The following is a 21548-nucleotide window of genomic DNA, read 5'->3' on the forward strand; positions in this document are numbered from 1 at the left end:
GCTGTGGCTTAGTGGGTGGCACGCTTACCTCTGAGTCAGAAGGTTGTGGGTTCAAGTCCCACTCCAGAGACTTGAGCACAAAAATCTGAGCTGACACTCCAGTGCAGTACTGAGGGAGTGCTGTACTGTTGGAGGTGCCATCTTTCGGATGAGATGTTAAACCGAGACCCCATCTGCTCTCTCAGGTGGATGTAAAAGATTCCATGGCACTATTTCAAAGAAGAGCAGGGGAGTTATCCCCGGTGTCCTGGTCAATATTGATCCCTCAATAAACATCACTAAAACAGATTATTTGGTCCTTATCACATTGCTGTTTGTGGGAGCTTGCTGTGTGCATATTAGCTGCCACATTTCCTACATTACAACAATGACTCCACTTAAAAAAGTGCTTCTTTGGCTGTAAAGTGCATTGGGATGTCCTTTGGTCATGAAAGGCATGATATAAATTAAAGTCTTTCTTTTCTTTCTAGTGGCCATTGGCAGTGCTGTTTCTATGTTTAAGGCCAGCTGCAGGCCTCCTTGAATCAGATGGCACAGCTCTGTAAATGGCTTCCGGTGGCAGTGTAGCTGTGAGCAGGCCTATAGATATGGTAGGAGGCATATTCATGGATGCAGATAATACACGTGTTATTTGCAGCAGCCCTTCCATGCCCCTAATGATCTGCTCCATTAAATCAAGTGAAGGGGAGGGTTCAAAGCAAATCACACAATGTCCACCAGAGATAGCTGACACTGCTGCTTATGATTCTTACACGCGAGAACCTTAATAAACTCTAATATATTAATGTACTCACATACAGTTTGTAAAGACAGCAATATTGCCGATTTCACCTTTAGTACCCATAATCTGCCAATTATCATGTCATATAACCGTGCCGCACTGTCTGAGCGTGAAGTGTATCTGCTGTCGGGAAGCTGTGTAGCAACTTTATGACTGGTGCTGGGCAGGTGTAAAGTGTGCACATCAGAACTCCAGAAATTACTGCCCCAACCATACCATTGGAACCAGTGTGTGGCAACAACAACAACAACTTGCATTTAGATAGCACCTTTAAATGTAGTAAAACATCTCAAGGCACTTGCCATGTGTATCGAACAAAATCTCACACCCAGCCACATGAATCACAGAATCACAGAAACCCCACAGTGCAGATAGAGGCCATTTCGGCCCATCGAGCCTGCACCGACACATATCCCACCCGATCCCCGTAACCCCTACACCAACACCAACACATATCCCACCCTATCCCCGTAACCCCACGTATTTAATCCCCCTAACACTAAGGGTCAATTTATCATAGCCAATCAACCTAACCCGCACATCTTTGGAGGAGGTATTAGGACAGCTTGGCTAAAGAGGTAGGTTTTAAGGAGCGTCTTAAAGGAGGAGAGAGAGGCGGAGAGGTTTAGGGAGGGAATTCCAGAGCTTAGGGCCTAGGCAGCTGAAGGCATGGCCGCCAATGGTGGAGTGATTAAAATCGAGGTTGCGCAAGAAGCCAGAATTGGAGGAGCGCAAATATCTTGGATGGTTGTAGGGCTGGAGGAGATTTCAAAGATAGGGAGGGGTGAGGCCATGGAGGGATTTGAAAACAAGGATAAGAATTTTTGAATCAAGACAGTACACCAACAGCTATTTCTAAGCTAATGCCTAAAGCCACAAGCATCACCGGAAGTCTTAGATATTCTGCTACCTTGGAATACATACCAGGATAGAAAAGTATTGATTCCTTATTCATTTCTACATCATTTAATTTTCAGGGTCTTTTTTTCAAGCAGGCTCATGATGAATAGCAAGCTCCTGTTTGTGTAATGTGGTTAGGTGATTAAGGCAGAAATAACCGTGGGACACATGGCCCAGAAATTCAGGTTGGGGGCTTCCCGCGGGTGTAAGCCCCCAACCTGCACTTACCTAGCGCACCAGCCATTGAGCTGTGGGCCCCCGTGGAATTCCGATCCGGGGCCTGGTCCAGCTGCCGGCGCGCAGTGCTTGCGTATCCCAGGGGCGCAGTTAGTTCAATGCGTCCCCTGGGATCACGTGGGCCAAGGGGAGCCAATCGGAGCAGGGAATGCTCCATTCATAAGTTTGACAGGAAGAGCTGTCAAAACTTATAAATACTACGGGCCCCAAAACATCACTAAATCTTCAAATAAATTTTTAAAAATCACATTTTTTAAATAAACTATAAATTACATGAAATAACTATTTTATACAATGATTTACATTTTTGAAATTTTTTTTTTATTTTCTAACGGGGCTAAAAATAAACTTACCTTGCTTTAAAGTATTTAAAAATAATAAACCTGTGGAAAAAATGTTTTAATTTTAATTAATTCACCACTTACCTTGTAAAAAGCAAGCCTTACGCCTGCTTTTTAAATGTGTAACTTCTGCAGACTTACCCTCCCGGGAAAACCTGCAAAAAAAACCTAAGTTCGATGCGCACGCACTGCCTCTCCCACGCACGCGTTCAACCTCTTAACCCCTGCTTTCAGGGGAACGGAAGTGCCGGTTTTCCACGCATGCGCAGTGCATGCAGGAAACCGGCACTTCCATTGGGCCTACGGGTGAGTACCCCATGCGTACTCACCCGTGGAGACCCGAATTTCTGGGCCATTGTTCTGGCTGATACAAAGAATACCATAACTTCTATTATATACATATCTATATTTTTCCCTTATAAGATTTTTTTTTGTGAATCTTTGTACTCATTGAGACATTATTACTTGGGAATGGGATAATTTTCCATTTTAGATAGTCAACATTAGTATCAAAGACTTCCCAGCCAGGTATAACACAGCCGGCTACAGACTAAAGTTCCCTCTACTGTAACTCAGCAATGGGCCTTAATCCCAATGTTATGTGTTGTGTCTGTGTGTTGATAGAGACACTGAAGACAGGAGTTGGTTTGATAGGTGTTTACTAAACAAAGTCTGGAGGGGAACTAACGGATACAACACAATACTCAGGCTTATATAGCCGAGTGTCCATTACCGGCATTACAGTACACATGGGGCTCTTAAAGGCACATACACTACAATTCCTCCCCTTTTACCTAACCAGTACATAATATTTTAAGTAATTATTAATTACATGTTACAAGAAAAATAATCTATACATTGCTGCAGTTAATTAATTATAAGTCAGTCTCTCTGGAGGCTTCCTGACTCAGTCCGGATAACGCCTCGGTGGTGTAGTAGTTTCTGGTGGTGTAGTAGGTTCTTTTGGCAAGGCTGATTCAGCTTGAATGCCAGTGTCGGGTTCATCGGGCTCCAGTATCACTGGATCGGAGGTAGATATGGGTATCTCTACTTCATCGTTAGGCGTATAGAGTTGTGGTGTAGGTTGTCCCTTTTCGGATGACTCTATGATTTGGTCAGCATGGCGCCTTATTATGCTTTCTCCGATGTCCACGGTATACATCAGCGGTCCTAGTCGTGTGCAGATAGTTCCAGGCTGCCATTTCTCGGTACGGTAGTCCCGGGCCAAAACTTGTTGACCTATCTGGAAGGTTCTAGTTGGCCTTTCATTCATGCCTTGAAATTGCCGGTTCTCCACGTCCCTTCTGATGTTGGGCTTGATCAAATCCAGCCGGCATCTTAGGCTTCTATTGAAGAACATCATGGCGGGAGTTTGGTTTGTAACCATACGTGTTGCATTCCTGTATGCGAACAAGAAGTTATCCACCTTGTGCTGAAGTTTTATGTCTTCATTACCCATGGCCTTTATGGCCTTCTTGAAGGTCTGGACAAACCTTTCAGCCAATCCATTGGTGGCGGGATGGTATGGGGCAGACGTGTAGTGCTTAACCCCATTGTTTTTTAAGAACTTCCTGAATTCTTCAGACACAAATTGCGGTCCATTATCAGAACAGATCTGTTCTGGAAGCCCATTCCTGGCAAATATGGTCCTTAATACTGTGATGGTTTTTTCCGTGGTGGCAGAGGACATCTTTATTACCTCCGGCCACTTGGAGTGTGCATCAACCGCGATTAAGAACATTGAGTCCATAAATGGACCAGCAAAGTCGATGTGTACCCTTTGCCAGGGAGATGAGGGCCACTCCCATGGATGTAGATGGGCTTGGGGTGGAGCGTTTTGGACCTTCTGGCATCCTAGGCAGCTCTTGGTCATTTCTTCGATGTCTCCATCGATACCTGGCCACCATACAAATGCTCTGGCTAGGTTCTTCATTTTCACTCCACCCAGATGCCCCTCGTGAAGCTCCTTTAGCACTTTATCCTGGAGTTTGGGTGGAATCACCACTCTGGATCCACACATCAAGGTTCCTCAGCACACTGACAGCTGTTCTCTTCTTTGCGAGAATGCTGGCAACAGTGGTTCGCCATGTGCTGGCCATCCCTTCACCGTTAAGTCGTAGACTCGTGAGAGAGTCGGGTCATTTCTCGTTTCCTTTTCAATGGCAGAATTTGTTACTGGTAGACATTCCACTATGGTTGAGTGGAACATCTCCACTGGGTCTACTGTAGGTGCCTCTTCTACCATTGGCAACGGTAGGCGCGATAAACCGTCAGCATTCCCATGCTGTTTTGATCCTTTGTATTCTATGTAGTATTGGTGTGCCACTAGAAAAAGGGACCACCTCTGTAGCCTTTGCGCTGTCATAATGGGAACACCCTTTTTAGGGTTGAATATGGAGATGAGGGGTTGATGGTCAGTCAACAAGGTAAATTTTTGTCCGTGTAGCTAATGGTTGAATTTCTTCACTCCCCATACCAGGCTGAGTGCTTCCCTGTCGATTTGGGCATAGTTACGCTCAGCTGAGTTCAATGAGCGTGACGCAAAAGCTATCGGCCGTTCCGAGCCATCAGGGAATTTATGCGATAATACTGCTCCTATGCCGTAAGGGGATGCATCGCACGCCAGTCTGATTGGCAGTGATGGGTTGTAATGAGCCAAAACTTCTTTGGACGTGATTAAGTCTTTGCATTTATGGAAGGCACGTTTACAGTCTTCGCTCCATTTCCAAATTACTCCTGTTTGTAGCAGTTCATTAAGAGGGTGTAGAAGAGTTGATAAGTTCGGTAAAAATTTATGATAGTAATTTATTAATCCCAGGAACGACCTTAATTGTGAAACATTTTCAGGTGCTGGGGCTTTTATGACTGCTTCAATTTTTTCAGGTGACTTATGCAACCCTTCCTTATTAATTATGTGGCCACAATATGATATTTGATTTTGGAAAAATTCGCACTTGAGGCGATTTGCTCGTAGGCCCCGTTCTCTCAGCCTAGTGAGCACCTGCTCCAAATTGGCAAGGTGCTCGTTGTCATTTTCTCCTGTTACAAGGATGTCGTCTAGGTAGCATTGAGTCCCCGGAATCCCTTGGAGGACTTGCTCCATAGCTCTTTGCCAGATAGCTGGAGCGGATGCTACTCCGAAAACCAGTCGATTGTACTGGTACAGACCTTTGTGTGTATTTATCGTGAGATATTTTTTAGAGGCCTCTTCAACCTCCATCTGTAGATATGCCTGTGCCAAGTCAATTTTGGTGAAACGTTTCCCTCCGGATAGTGAGGTGAAAATATCTTCTATCTTCGGAAGAGGATACTGTACCGTGTGAAGGAACGGGTTTACAGTCACCTTGAAGTCTCCACAGATGCGAATTTTTCTCTGTTCTTCAGATTTATCATTCTTCAATGCTTTCTTCATGACTGGGACAATGGGTGTTGCCCACTCGCTCCAATCTATTTTAGATAATATGCCTGCCTTTTCCAAATTCTCCAGCTCTGCCTCGACTGCTGGACGAATTGCGTATGGCACCGGTCTTGCCTTAAAAAACTTGGGAATTGCTGCAACTTCCACTTTTATTGAGGCGGTGATGCCTTTCAAGGTTCCTAGTTTCTCTTGAAACACTTCCTTGGCGTTGGCCAAGATGTCTTTTAATCGTTCAGGTATGACGTCATCATCATTTTTTTCCTTACTGGTCACCGTCAGTGCCTGAATGGAGTGCCAGTCTAAACGTATTTTCCTGATCCATTCACGTCCCAACAGCGGTGGACCACCATCTTGTAGAACGTATAAATAAAACTTCTGTATTTCCTTGCCGTTGTATACAACAGGCACCCTTATTTTTCCTTTGGGGTATACTTTCTGCCCCGTATATGTTTTCAAGATAATGGATATGTCTTTTAAAGGTATATGCGGAAATAGCCGCTCGTAATCCCGTCGATTTATGACGGTCAGAGCTGATCCTGTATCTAGCTCCATTTTAACTGGGGACCCTGCTATTGTGAGGGTAACCCAAATGGTCTGGTAATCTTCTTTGGCAATTACATTATGTAATTTGAGAGAGCTTAGTCTCTTGTTCCCGGAGTCGCTATCGCTCTTCTGGTCTTCGGAGCTACTGTCCGTCATCATTTGTACCTTTCTGTGCTTTTCCTTATTGATTTTTTTCCTGTTAGTGGATTTTTTGTTTCCCGATTGGCATACACGTGTAATGTGTCCCATCTTTCCGCATTGCCTGCATGCTTTGTCCTTGAACCAGCAGTCCCTCTGGTCATGGGTGGATCTGCCGCAGCGATAACATCTCTCAAAACCCCATGTCATTTCATGGTTGCCGAAGTCTTGTGGCTTTTGCTGTATCTCTGCAGCTCCTCTTGCACTGAAAGCCTTGTCCAGTGTTAAATCTTTCTCAGAATGCAGCCTTTTTTGTGTTCCTACACTTAGGAGACCGCAGACGAATTTGTCTCGTAGAGAATCTGCCAGTCCTGCCTCGAATTGGCAGTGTAGGGTATCAACAATCTCCTTAAAATTCTTGTCCATTGGTTCGGCTGGAGCGATTAAGTTTCGTAACAGCTTGTATGTCTTTGCGCCCATTAGATTTAGAAGTACTGAAGCTTTTTTTTCATCTTCTATTCCATTTGCGGTGCAATATACCTCCACTCTTTCCACATATGTGGTCCAATCCTCTATCTCGTTATCAAAAGCATCAATATTGCCAGAATTAGGCATCTTAGAAAAGATATGGCGCTTCCCGCGCTTTTCTTTTTTTTCTGCAGAAAAGATATGGCGCTTCCCCGCCGCTGCTGCCGATGACAACGCTGTTTCCCGCGGTTTCTATTCTTTTTTATTTATTTATTTATTTACAGTTGGAGACTCGTTCCCGCCGGACTCTCTCTCTAGGTCTGAATGCCGACCTGCTTGCAGCGCCGGCTGTCTCCCGAGTGCTCCCTCCCCGTCTGTTACTGCTTGCCTCCGCTTTCGCTGCTTGGCCCAGCTGTAGAGCCAGCCACTGGAGCCCCAGCCTGATGCCCAGGAAGGATTACCGCAGTACCTGCCACCAGCTTGGCCAGCTGGTGAAACAACAGCTTCTTTCACTTCTTGATTCTTCTGGACGCCAGAGGAATCGATGTCCTTGAGGTCCTGCCGAATTGTAGGTAAGTCCGTTTCCACTTCGTCGCCACTGTTGTGTCTGTGTGTTGATAGAGACACTGAAGACAGGAGTTGGTTTGATAGGTGTTTACTAAACAAAGTCTGGAGGGGAACTAATGGATACAACACAATACTCAGGCTTATATAGCCGAGTGGCCATTACCGGCATTACAGTACACATGGGGCTCTTAAAGGCACATACACTACATTATGAGTGTGACATTTTTTCTGCCCACACCAACTGTGCTTAGTGAGATTGTCTACCTTTACCAATTAGTGCCAATGTTAGGGCCAGTTTTATACTGAAGGCCTGCGTCCATTAGGAATTGGCTTGAAACAACCCAAGATCATTTTTAATAGGATCCTTGCAAAGTTTAGAGGAAAACAAACTTTTACATGAGTATAAAGACTGGTTATGTATTGAATGAGGCAACATTTTTTCTTTCAATAAAAGCAATAGAGGGTATAACACCAGAATTGAGATGTTAATACTGGCACTTGCTTGAATCCTTCAGCTATAGTTTTGTGCGAAGATGTGCGGGTTAGGTTGATTGGCCATGATAAAAAAATTGACCCTTAGTGTTAGGGGGGATTAAATACGTGGGGTTATGGGGTTACGGGGATAGGGCTTGGGTGGGATGGCTGTCGGTGTAGGGACCGGGTGCTAGGGTTTGGATGATCAGCCATGATCTCGTTGAATGGCGGAGCAGGCTCGAAGGGCCGAATGGCCTACTCCTGCTCCTATCTTCTATGTTTCTATGTTTCTATGTAAAGAGGTGGGTGGGATCATGTCAGGGAGTTATCGTCACTGGCATGTGGAAATTGGAACTGTCAAACATGCAGCAGTTCTCTGTGTAGCTTCTAATTTCTATTTGGAACCTGACATTTTCACAACGAACATGATTTTGGAGACTGTTATCAGGGCGACACTTCACATGTTGGAGCTGGCACTTTTCAGAATCTTTTTGCTGCCCTTGACAGTGTTGTAACCAGTATCAGATTCTGTTGAAGCCAAATTTGAAGGCACATTAATTAGCCTTGATATTTCAAACTACATAGGAGCTTTGAACTATGTCTCCGTGCACATTGCTTCACAAACAGCAGGGATACTTCAGTGAAATCACCTCTCAGCATTTTCAGTCTAGAAAATTGACCTTACTGGACATGCAACAAAGCAAGCAAACTTCTCATTGTCATACTCTTCATATTCATAATGTTTCATTCTTTTAGAATGAAGATGATGGGCCTGAAAACTACTGTTAGAACATCACTTAGTGCCAGAATTAATAACTTTACCATTTTTGCTCAGGTATTATAAATAATATTTCAGTTAACTGAGAAAAAGTCATTCATAAATTGGATCATTCAGCTAATACAATACCAGTGATAGGAAGAGATGAATATGAAGCCCTATCTGTTCAGGTGGTCCAGATGAACCTTAAAGATCCCACGTTATGATTCAACAAAGAGCAGGGAGTTTTCTTGGTGCCCTGGCCAGTATTCCTGATGTTAGCAATGACTTCTATCCTGCAAGGAACTTGAGTCCATAGCCTTATGACCAGAGAAAAAAAGAATTGGCAGTTGATTATTCTCACTCTCAATTTTTTGGTTGGGGTGGGGAGTGTATATATTGTGATGCACAAAGTATTGCAGTTGTGTGGGCTGGGCGGGATGGACCAGTGGGTCTTTTCCTGTCCATCATTTTTCATATGTATGTTCGTGTTATCTACTATTTCTGGGGAATTTTTGTTAAACAATGTTTGAGTAATAATAAGTGTATCTTTCTGCTTGTATAAAATAGGTTTTATTTTTACATGTCAACATGTTACATTTGAGCATCATTAAACACACAGGAAGGGGAGCAGCGAGAGGGACAAAAGAGAACTCTTTGCCACTTGTGAATCATAGAATCACAGAAGCACAGAATGAGGCCACTCATCAAGTTCTCATGCAGGAGTACTTTGCTTAACATGGAAATGTGCCCACTTTGTTAACTGTCCTGTCTTCACCTGCACTGCTTTAAATCTTCGATGTAAATCACAAATCTGCCAATTATGACACCTGATGAAACAATTTCTCAAACCTTTGCAAGAGCACTCTTTGCGCACACAATAACTTCAATGCAATCAGATTTTTAATAGTGTGCCATGTGTTTGAGTGCCTATTGTTGGTTTCCATGGTGACAGTGTGTGACGCATGTGCTTTCAAACCTAAGGGATGATTCACAATCTGTGCTCCCAAAGAGGAAGTGTGATTGAAGGAAATGCTGGTGGAAGGTAGGACTACAACATTGTGGCCCCAACTCACTTATTCACACTTCTTTGAACATAACTGCCTGCTGGGAGTGTGGGATTCCTCAGTTTGCCCTCTAGTCTTCTGCTACACCTACATGTCACCTAAGTGGCAGCAAGACATGAGGCGGCTGACTGCTTTTGTGAGCCTCTAGGAAGTAAGGTCGCCCTTGTTTCCTAGCAAGCTACAGTCCCCGCCCTTTCAGTCTGACCTACATGCTTTCTGCCACATGTTCAGGCAGCGGAGGATGCTTTGGAAGTGTCCAGATGCCTGAACATGTGAAAACATGAACATGTCTGGTGCAAATAGCCATGTGGGAATATGATGTAGTGGCGATAACTGAGACCTGACTCAAACAAGGATTGGATGCTTAATATTCCAGGGTACAAGGTATTCAGGAAAGATAGGGAAGGAAAAAAAGGAGGAGGGGTAGCAGTTTTGATTAAGGAAAATATTACAGTGCTAGAAAGAGAGAATGTCCTTGAAGGGGTCAAAGACAGAATCTATTTAGTTGGAGTTAAGAAACAATAAAGGAGCTATTATGCTACTTGGTGCATTTTATAGGCCAGCACCTGTTGATTGCAGCGCTCTCCTTCCGACGATCGGTCGTGTTCCCTTCTTGTTGACTGCAGCTCTCCTTCCGACCACTCGACTGCAGTAATGAAGTTACCTTAACAGCTTCTTTTATATCTTTTTCCATTCAGTGATGGACAGAATGTTACAGCGCCAAGGCCTCATTGACTGATCGATGATGGCCTTAGATCATGATAACCAATAATATATTGCAGTTTTTGTTTAAAACTTAAAGTTAAAGCCCGCATGTGAAGAGCACAGTATAAGTTGATTGGCTGGATAGCTCACGCAAATCTCAACCGTTTGGCAGGCAAACTTTCTGATAAGGATTGCTTATTGAAGAGGCCCATTGAGTTCTGTGTTATCTCATCAAGGCCTAATCCCTCATTGTTTACACAGACATCTCCTTTAGCTACACAATGGACAGGATTTTCATTGGGCCGTGGAGGCGGGATTGGAGGCATGTGGGGGGTTAAAATCGTGATATCGGGGGGCACGAGCCCATCCCGCCCCCAACCCGCCTCCATGCCAGTTTCAAAGGAGGCGGATACCCGACCTGTGCTGGGAGCCGCCTCCCTGAGGCGGGAAGGGGATTAGTGCCAATTAACTGCTTGTTTTTAGCCTAATCCCTATTTTTATTCCTGAAGTGTGGGATTCCCGACGGCTCCAAACCACGCCAAGTTAGCGAGGCAGACCATTGGGCTGAAGAGCTTGGAGGGTTCGAGATGTCCGGTGTTCAGGTGAGTGATGGGTGCATGAGTGCAGAGGTAAGTGTGTTTGGTGTGTGTAAAGTGTTTAAAGAAGTTTAATTACCTTTACTTACCTTTACAGCCTTCCTTCCTTCAGGTCTCGGGAGTCCCTCATCTCACCGGCACAGAAAGCAGAATGGCCGCCAGCTGTCAAAATCTGCAGCATTCAGCTTTCTGTTCTGGAAAGATCTCTAAATCAGCCTGAGAGGAAGGAATTAACTTAGTGTACAGATTGTCAGTGTTTGACAGCTTCAAAGAGCTGTCAAATGCTGATATTTCATCTGTCAAAAGCTCTTGACAAGTGAAATGTCAATCTGTGACGTCACCTGTTGCCGGGTGACCCTTAATTGGCCTGCTGAGCCCGCTGGGCGGGCTTAACAAGGTCAATCAAGTGAAAATCACGTGGGTTGGCCACAACTCGATGGAGGCGGGACTACAACCCTGAAAATTGTAGTCCCGCCTCCTACACGCCTCCAGTATCAAAATCCAGCCCAATGTCTTTGTTCCTTATTGACAGCACCATCTGTTTTTTGTTGTTTTGCCACAGAACAGCAAGTTTTAATGTCCTGCTTGAAAATTGTGTTAAAAAGAACTTCTCTTCCTTCCACACTTGGACAGCATGGACAATAAAGAACAGCCAGCACGGATTTGTTAAGGGCAAATCATGTTTGACTAACTTGATTGAGTTTTTTGATGAGGTAGCAGGGAGGCTGGATGAGGCCAATGCAGTTGATGTGGCGTATATGGACTTTCAAAAGGTGTTTGATAATGTGCCACATAATAGACTTGTTAGCAAGGTTGAAGCCGATGGGATAAATGGGGCAGCATGGATACAAAATGGGCTAAGGGATAGAAAACAGAGAGTTGTGGTGATTGGCTGTTTTTAGTACAGGAGGGAGGTATACAGTGGAGTTCCCCAAGGTTCAGTACTAGGACCACTGCTATTTTTGATATACGTTAATGACTTGGACTTGGGGGTAGAGGGCACAATTCCGAAATTTGCATAGGACACGAAACTTGGAAGTGTGGTAAACACTGAGGAAGATAGTAATAGATATCAAGAGGACACAGACAGGCTGGTGGAATGGGCGGACATACGGTAGATGAAATTCAACACAGAAAAGTGTGAGGTGATACAGTTTGGTAGGAAGAATGAGGAGAGACAATACATGGTGAATGGTACAATGTTAAAGGGGGTGCAAGAAGAGAGAGACCTGGGGGTGTTGGTGCACAAATCTTTGAAGGTGGCAGGACAGGTTAACAAAGCAGTTAATAAAGCATATGGGATCCTGGGCTTTACAAACAGAGGCATAAAGTGCAAAAGCCAGGAAGTTATGCTAAACCAGGGATATGGGGAAGAAATGGGAGAGTGGGACTAACTAGATTGCACTTCGAAAGAGCCGGTGCAGACTCAATGGACTGAATGGCCTTCTTCGGTGTTGTACTATTCTATGATTCGATAATTCTATGTGTTACTGTCCTGAAAGACAGCACCATCATCCATGACCATTCCAGCCATACCTTTGCTGCTGAGCACTGTCTCACCATAGCCACGGATTAGTGTGATTGCAAAGGCACCAGGAGATCAGTGGAGCCCTGCTTCATGCATTCCTCTGGCACATATAGAGGTAGCGAAGAGGAAGACAGTTTGTTATGATGTCCTTATGAGCAATCATCACACATATACCTTTAAGTGGAAGGTGAGACAGAATAAAATGCTTCAGTATATACTTTTTTGCCAATGAGTGAATGATAGAACTGAATGAGAAGGAAGAGCAGCAAAGGGCAATCATGAGCCTTGAACTGACATAGTCCTCGTACTTTCCCATCTAGAGTACACTCTGCGGTCTCCTTGCTCAGAATATTGGGTTAGAGATCAAATGTTACAGGTTGCTCCACATGTTAAGGTCCTTTACCTGTTATGGGCTGTCTTCTGCAACCGGAGTAGAAGTGAGATGTTTCAATTGTCAAAAAGGCTTGCAGTAGTAACAACGTGTCTCTCTGCAGCTTATACATGAAGCTCGCAGCTACATTACATGGTAGGAATCTTTTGGGCTGAATGCATGTAAGATGGAAATGTAGGAATACTTCAGGTGAAGTCTAGGGGTACAAAGTGCACCTTGCTGCATAATGGACCTTCATGGTGAGGTCTCGAAGGACTTTAAGGTGGTGTGAGGGGGAGGTAATCGTAAACAAATTCTCTCCCCTCCCCAACTGAGGCAAATATCTCAGTGATGCTATAAATATGTAAATGTCCCTGACCCTGGGATATGGGCTGGGTCGGGGTACTGCCATTGGGCAGATGTAAGTTCTGCCCTGCCCCAGATCTGCTCTCAAAAGACCTCCTCAAATAACGCTGGGCTATTGTTTAACTTCCAAATCTGCAAATTTCTATTTCTGTCCCTTTAAGCTGCTGCTCTTTAAATCCTACAGGAGCACGTGAGTTGCCACTGCCAATATGCGAGTTCCCAATCACAGTTGTTTTCCATGCCTGGAGCTCACAAACATTATGGCAGTGAAGCTGACCCTGACCCAAATTCTGATTGAGCCTACACCCAAATCTTTAAACAACGCTCATTTGTTCCCCAAAGGGTAGGGGGTGGGGGTGGGATGGGGTTGGTGGCGGCGACTGGTGATCGTGAGATAAGAACATGGAGAAAAAGAAGATAGCTGCCTTCACAATGGGGATAAAATATAGAAATGAATAACAGCAACCTTTACCGGACAGCAGAGTTACACACCTCACACATGAGACATAGGGCTGCAAGATCACCGTCGACCATCAGGGAGCACTGCAGCTAAATACATTTAGAATTGAAGCTTTTTAATAAACAATTGTAACCTAGAGACAAGAGTACAAATGGAAAAAAGTATTCACTTATAGTCTAAGCCATTTCACTCTCAATAGACTTGCTAAATGGAGTCCCTTAAAATAGAGTATTTCAAAGAATATTAATTGCATTACGAACAATAGTACCCCAATGCTATTTTTTGTGTTCCATCAGAGTGCAGAGTACATTTTGTGCTTTCCTTTATTCTTTCCTCGTTCTATATATTTTTGTGCACTGAATGAACATGCACAAATGTACATGAGACATTTGGTAGAGAATGCGAGTCTGTTCACTAAATATTGGCTTTAAGATTTCCAGTTTCAGCATTAGTCTGACAGCTATTAGTACTCCAGGCACACTTGTAAAGAAAGAAGTCAGCCCTGAGGATTTGAGGCTGTTGCATTCATTGATCTGGTATAGTCCAGATTTAGATTTAACGAGCAAGTGCTGTGTTGCCTGCGTAATAAGCTGAGAGGATATCAAGTTCACATCAATTATGCCATACCAGTGCCGGCAGAGGTGAGCATTCTGTTCACTTTCTTTGTTGTCAGTACATGTTAGATCTGGAGTGGGGTTTACGGCGAGCAAACAATCTGCTGCCAATCTCGGCCATCCGAACCCGAGCTGCCCCGTCTTCACTGACAACTGTTCCACGGCTCGATAAACAACTTCACCCGCCTAGTATTGCCATTCAAGTCGGTCTTTTTTAAATATAAAATGAAGATGGTGAAAACTCCAGGGCCCAGCGCACCACAAAATGGCGGCGGCCTGGTCGGAGGGAGTCGCCGTGCAGAGTCTTCGTGTTGGCGTTTTTATCTTTGATTTGAGTTTTGTTTCCCGATCACACGTGGTGCCGCTCGGTTTGTGTGAGGCGAGCCTGTTGAGTCTCCCAGTACCAACCTGTCGCTGCAGATCCGCCTTTGAGTGGGGCTCAAACTGCCAGCTTTTCTGCCCGTGCTCCGTTTAACATCCGCAGTAGAATTAAACCGCACGGGATCTGCGGGATGAAAGGACTCGGTGGGTCCGGTGCCCTTTTTTATTTATTATGTTTTATCTTCAAATGGCGAGTCGTGAGACTGCTGCGGTAAACTGGGTTCATCGTGGTTCAAATGTGCTTTAAATAATCCGGTTTGAATACACTCTGATATTCGAACGATTCCCGTCTATATTGTAATCCGCTGTTGGAGGTGGGGGTTTTTATCTGTAAAGTACAATGATCTGTACTTGTACTAAAAGGCCCTCATGTCTAACCAATTTGATTGAATTTTTCGAGGGGGTGACTAGGTGTGTGGATGAGGGTAGTGCAGTTGATGTAGTCTACATGGACTTCAGTAAGGCTTTTGATTGGGCAGAAGCATGGCAGATGCAATATAATGTGGATAAATGCGAGGTTATCCACTTTGGTGTCAAAAACAGGAAGGTAGATTATTATCTGGATGGCAATAGATTGGGAGAAGGGGAAGTGCAACGAGACCTGGGTGTCCTTGTGCACCAGTCGCTGAAGGTAAGCATGCAGGTGCAGCAGGCGGTTAAGAAGACAAATGGTATGTTGGCCTTCATAGTGAGAGGGTTTGAGTACAGGAACAAGGATGTCTTGCTGCAGTTGTACAGGGCCTTGGTGAGACCGCACCTTGAGTATTGTGTGCAGTTTTGGTCGCCTTATCTGAGGAAGGATGTTCTTGCCATGGAGAGAGTGCAGCGAAGATTCACCAGACTGATACCTGGGATGGCAGGAATGACGTATAAGGAGAGATTGGGTCGATTGGGCTTATACTCGCTGGAGTTTAGAAGAATGAGAGGGGATCTCATTGAAACTTATAAAATCCTAATAGGACTGGACAGACTAGATGTAGGAACGATGTTCCCGATGGTCGGGGAGTCCAGAACTAGGGGTCACAGTCTAAGGATAAAGGGTAAGCCATTTAGGGCAGAGATGAGGAGGAATTTCTTCACCCAGAGAGTGGTGAACCTGTGGCTTTCTCTACCACAGAAGGCAGTGGAGGCCAATTCATTAAATATATTCAAGAAGGAGTTGGATATATTTCTTAAGGCTAAAGGGATATGGGGAGATGATCAGCCATGATCTCATTGAATGGCGGAGCAGGCTCGAGGGGCCGAATGGCCTACTCCTGCTCCTATCTTCTATGTTTCTATGTTTCTATGTTGCCCTCCAGTTGAGCATTAATCAATCCACAATGTGAAAGTTGCCAGTCACTGTTAGTTGCTCACTATAGGTTTAGGCTACCCAAGCTTATTTCAGACAATATCCTTATAGCGAGCAGACTTTCATGTCATTAGTCTTGACTGGATTTGAATGTAGGTCCCAGAGGTGAAGGGTTAATGTGCATCAGCTTACACCACCTGACTCCTTCCCCCTAGCTGAAATTATTTTTCAGGTTTGAATTTTTCGACTCTTCAGTGAAGGTTCATATTAAAAGCCTCTTGTTTCGTGAAGGGATGTTCGAAATATGTTATGACGTTGTCCGGTTGTTCAGCTGAATGTGCTGAATTACCTAATCTTTGAGAAACCATTTTAGTGACATTACACTGCAATTTGTTTTCTTCTGTGTGTCTTTTGAACATTTATTTTGGGCAGCATGGTGGTTCGATATTTTAGAAGTCCAGCGTGTTGTACCACAGAATGGCAGGAGGTGGTTCCTTTGTGGAGAGTTCCTGATCTTGGCAGATAGGGAAGCAGAAACACTTTCCTATATGGAGGGAAGGAAAGTGGGTGGGGCAGATACCCTCAGCCATTCTTGTGCACCTCACAGAAGCTGATTATATTAGAATAATCTTGGGGGCAGGTCATCTGGCCGCCTTCAGTAAAAGGATGATGCAGGACAAAAGGTGACTACAGAAGGAGAAAGGGGAGAAAACAATAACAAATATACAAAAAAAAGGAACAAAGGCCTAGAAATTCAGTGGGCTGCGCCACCCGTTAGCGCCTTAAGAGGGCGCTAAGTGGATCGGAAGTCACTGGCCAGCCTCCCGCTAAATTCAGCGGGACGCTAATGGCGGTGCTAGCCGTTAGCGCTGCGCTGCTACCGATGATGTCATCGGTGTGCACAGCGCCCCACTAATGCCCTGATCGCGATATTTAGATGCGCCCCCTGCTTTAACGCCGGGTGCTATTTGCGACCGGTTCAGGGGGGCCTACCGGCGGCGGTAGAGGCGCTAATTAAAGGAGAGGTGTGGGGCGGCCATTTTTTTTGCTGGCCGCCTGCCAGCACCTCTCCGTGCTGCCGTCCCCGGCCTCCTGAGACCCCGCCCCCGCGGAGTGCCGACTGCGTTCCAATAGCCCGGCACTTCTCCTCGGTGCCGGGCTCTTTTGCCGGCACTCGCGATCTCTGATCGCGCTGCACAAGGCCCCTCCACTTTAAGAAGGGGAGGAAGGCCTGCAGTACCGCAGCACGCTGCGCCGCAGCGTGTGGTCTCCAGTAGCGCCACGCTTCCCTCTGGGGCGCGCAAACTGAATTTCCAGCGGGCGGCCGCGACTGCTTCCGGGGAGCTACTTTTAGCGCCCTGGCGAGGCTGGCGCCCCAAACGGGGCTATAGTGAATTTCTAGGCCAAGGTTTCTTAGGTCTTCATTAGTTACAAGTTTCAATCTGAAGTTATGCTATGGACTAAATTCTAATTATATTTGAAAAACATTTGCATATGTGACCACTTTGTAACTGAGACATTGTGCAGGATTTTAACTTGGAGGCAGGTAGGGAGCGGGGGATGGGGCTGGATTGCGGTCAGGAAACCCGGGAGAAAGGATTTCCCTCATGCCCTGCCGCATTTAACTTCAGAGCCTGATTAACATTTTTTTTCTCTGATTCCACCCACCCCCCGCCCCCCCCCGCCGCCCCCCACTCCCCCCACAGCCAGCCAGATTAAGAAACTGGCTGGCTGTCAGGTGGGTAGGCCTGTGGCACCAGGCCGCAGCTGGGGAGCTGAGAGGAGGGAGGGAGGGATCGGATTGAGTGAGGGATCGGAGGCTGGGATCGGGGGGTGGGGGAAGGTCAAAAGGCCGGATTCGGGGGAGTTGGAAGGCTGGGACCGGGGGGCATTGGAAGGCCGCGATTGGGGGGGGTGAGTGGGTTGGAGATCGTGAGGGGCGAAGACCGGGATTGGAGGGGGATCAGAAGGCCTGGATCGGAGAAGGGGGTCGGAAGGCCGGGATCGGAGGGGAGGTCGGGAGGCCGGGATCGGAGGGGGTGGGGTGGCGGCGCGGTTGGAAGGCCAAGCTTGGAAGGCTGGGATCGCTAGGGGGGGTCAGAGATCAGGGGGTGCGTCGGAAGGCCGGGATTGGTGGGGCAGAGGGGGAGTCGTCGGTCGGGGATCGGAGGCTGTAGCGGGGGCATCTGGGATTGGTGGCCAGAGGGGGGTCGGAGATCAGGGCGGTGGGGATCGTAAGGCCGGGATCGGGGGGGGGTGGCAGAAGGCCAGGGTCGGTGGGTCGTGGTGTGGGGGGGTGCGGGATCGGGAGCTGGGGATCGGAGGCCAGTGGGGGCCAGGGATCGAAGGCTGGAGGCCGGGGATCGGAGGCTGGGTAGGATTGGAAATCGGTGGCGTCTTCGGTGGGGAGTTGGAGGCCTCATCGGGGAGATCGGAGGCTTCGGGGGGGAAGGTTGGTGGGAGATCGGGGGTGTTGTGTATGTACCTTTAAGGGAATAACTGGTCTCAGACTGCAGTACCGGCAGTGACCACCCCTGTATAAAAGGCCCTAGCAGACTTCTGTAGTTTCAGTTTCCAGGTTGTCTCCATTCAGTAAAGACTTGTTATAATCAACTCCTGCAGCCCGTGTCTCAATTACACACGGACATAATACTGGCGACGAGTAAGAAACGAACTTACCTACAACTCGGCAGCACCTCAGGCGACGTTATTGAAGGTCAAAGCCAGAAGAAAGAAAAAAAAATAATCCAAAGAAACTCGAGAAACGGGCGTCGACCGTGGGCAACCGCCCTCCAAATCATCGAATTGAAAAGTGCAGGAGAGACTGTCGAGAGCCAGGCTTGATCTCCAGTCTGTGCTATCCCAGCTAATCGGGCTGGTGGCAGGTAGTGCACTGATCCTTCCTGGGCTGCGGCGGGCTAGAGCTCGATCGGGTGGATCTGCAACGGGGCCGGGCAGTGAGTCGGGAAGCAAAGAGAGAGAGAGAGGATGGAGCACACAGGGCGCGGCCGGTGCTTCGCAGCCGCGCAGCGTTCGGAACTAAGAAGAGGGAGGGAAGTGTCCCAGAGGGTCCGCTCCACGATGGGAACGGTTCTTCAATTAACGGAGCAAATATTGAAGCGCGATAGAAAAATAAAAATACCGCGGAGAGCGGCGTTGGCAGCAGCGATTGGGGAGGCGCGAAGACCATAGGGCGTCGCCATTACAGGATAGTAAAATAAATATAATCGCCAGCAACAGCGTTGGCAGCAGCGGCAGCGGCGGGAAAGCGCGGGAGGCGCCATCTTAACTCGGCGGGGAAGAAGGAAAAGCGCGGGAGGTGCCATTTTGATCCATCGGGGATGAAGGCAAGGCGCGGGAGGCGCCATCTTAGATTTTCAAGATGCCAAAGACTGGCGCTATCACTGTCTTCGATAAAGCAATAGAAGACTGGACCACGTATGTGGAAAGAGTCGAGGTATATTGCGAGGCAAACGAAATAGCCGATGAGAAAAAGGCATCGGTATTGCTAAATTTAATGGGCGCAAGAACGTACGGCCTATTGCGGGACCTGATTACTCCAGCCAAACCGAAGGCGAAGAGTTTTAACGAAATTGTTGCTATCCTACAGGAACACCTAAATCCTACACCGCTGCTGATAGCAGAAAGATTTAAATTCCACAGGAGAAATCAGCATAAAAATGAGAGCAATGCTGATTACCTTACGGAACTACGCAAGCTATCAAAGCACTGCCAGTTCGGAGCAGGACTGGCAGATACCTTACGGGACAAATTTGTCTGTGGACTCCTGAGTGAAGGAACCCAGAAGAGGTTACACTCAGAGAAAGAGCTGACGCTAGATAAGGCTTTCAGCGTGGCAGTATTGTACGAAGCAGCAGCAAGGGGAGCTGCGGAAATACAACAAAAGCCACAGGAATACGGCACCCACGAAATGACACGGGGATTTGCAAAATGTTATCGCTGCGGCAGAACAAACCATGACCAGAAGGACTGCTGGTCCAAGGACAAAATATGCAGGCAATGCGGAAAGATGGGACACATTGCACGAGTTTGCAGGTCTGGGAAGAAGACCAACGACAACAAAAAGGCTACTAAGGAACCGTACAGGAAAGTACAAAAGATGACGGACAGTAGTTCCGAAGACCAGATGAGCGATAGTGAATCCGGGAACAAGAGACTAAGCTGTCTCAAACTTCACAACGTAATCGCAAAAGAGGATTACCGAACCATTTGGGTCACCCTCACGATAGCAGGGTCCCAAGTCAAAATGGAATTGGATACAGGATCAGCGCTAACCATCATGACTCGACGAGACTACGAGCGGCTATTCTCACACATACCCTTGAGAGAGACATCCATTGTCTTGAAGACGTATACGGGGCAAAAAGTATACCCCAGAGGAAAAATAAGACTGCCTGTCGAATACAACGGCAAGAAAATACGGAAATTGTATCTCTACATTCTGCAAGATGGTGGACCACCGTTAATGGGACGTGAATGGATCAGAAAGATAGGTTTAGACTGGCACTCCATTCAGGCACTGACGGTGGCTGGTAAAAAGGATGACGACGTCACTCCTGGACGATTGTCAACAATCTTAGCTGACGCCAAAGAGGTATTTCAACAAGAACTGGGCACTCTTAAAGGCGTAACTGCCTCGATAAAAATAGAGGAGAATGCAATTCCCAAGTTTTTCAAAGCAAGACCGGTACCATATGCAATTCACCCAGCTGTCGAGGCAGAGCTGGAGAATCTGGAGAATGCAGGCGTGTTATCTAAGGTAGACTGGAGCGAGTGGGTGACACCCATCGTTCCTGTCATGAAGAAAACGTTAAACAATAAGTCTGAGGAGCCAAGGAAGGTTCGCATCTGTGGGGACTTCAAGGTGACGGTGAACCCACACCTTCACACAGTACAATATCCTCTTCCAAGGATAGAAGATATCTTCGCCTCACTATCTGGAGGGAAGCGTTTTACAAAAATTGACCTAGCACAAGCATATTTGCAGATGGAGGTTGAAGAATCCTCTAGGAAGTATCTCACGATAAACACTCACAAAGGTCTTTTCCAGTATAATCGACTGGTATTCAGAGTAGCATCAGCTCCGGCGATATGGCAAAGAGCGATGGAACAAGTCCTGCAAGGGATTCCGGGGACTCAGTGTTACTTGGACGACATCCTAGTGACAGGTGAAGATGACAGTGAACACCTTGCCAACCTAGAGCAGGTGCTCACTAGACTACGTGAACATGGGCTATGAGCCAATCGCCCTAAGTGCGAGTTTTTTAAGAAACAGATATCGTATTGTGGTCACGTGATTGATGAAGAGGGGTTGCATAAGTCCTCTGACAAAATTGAAGCGGTAGTTGAGGCTCCAGCGCCTGAAAATGTGTCGCAACTGAGGTCATTCCTCGGATTGGTGAATTACTACCATAAGTTTTTGCCGAATTTGTCCAAAATTCTGCATCCACTGAACGCCCTACTACGAACGGGAGTAGCATGGAAATGGAGCGATGAATGTAAGTGGGCCTTTCAGAAGAGTAAGG

Source organism: Somniosus microcephalus, chromosome 3, assembly GCF_052327205.1.
Source record: "Somniosus microcephalus isolate GS21.2 chromosome 3, FLI_Smic_1.0, whole genome shotgun sequence".
In the NCBI taxonomy this organism is placed as follows: Eukaryota; Metazoa; Chordata; class Chondrichthyes; order Squaliformes; family Somniosidae; genus Somniosus; species Somniosus microcephalus.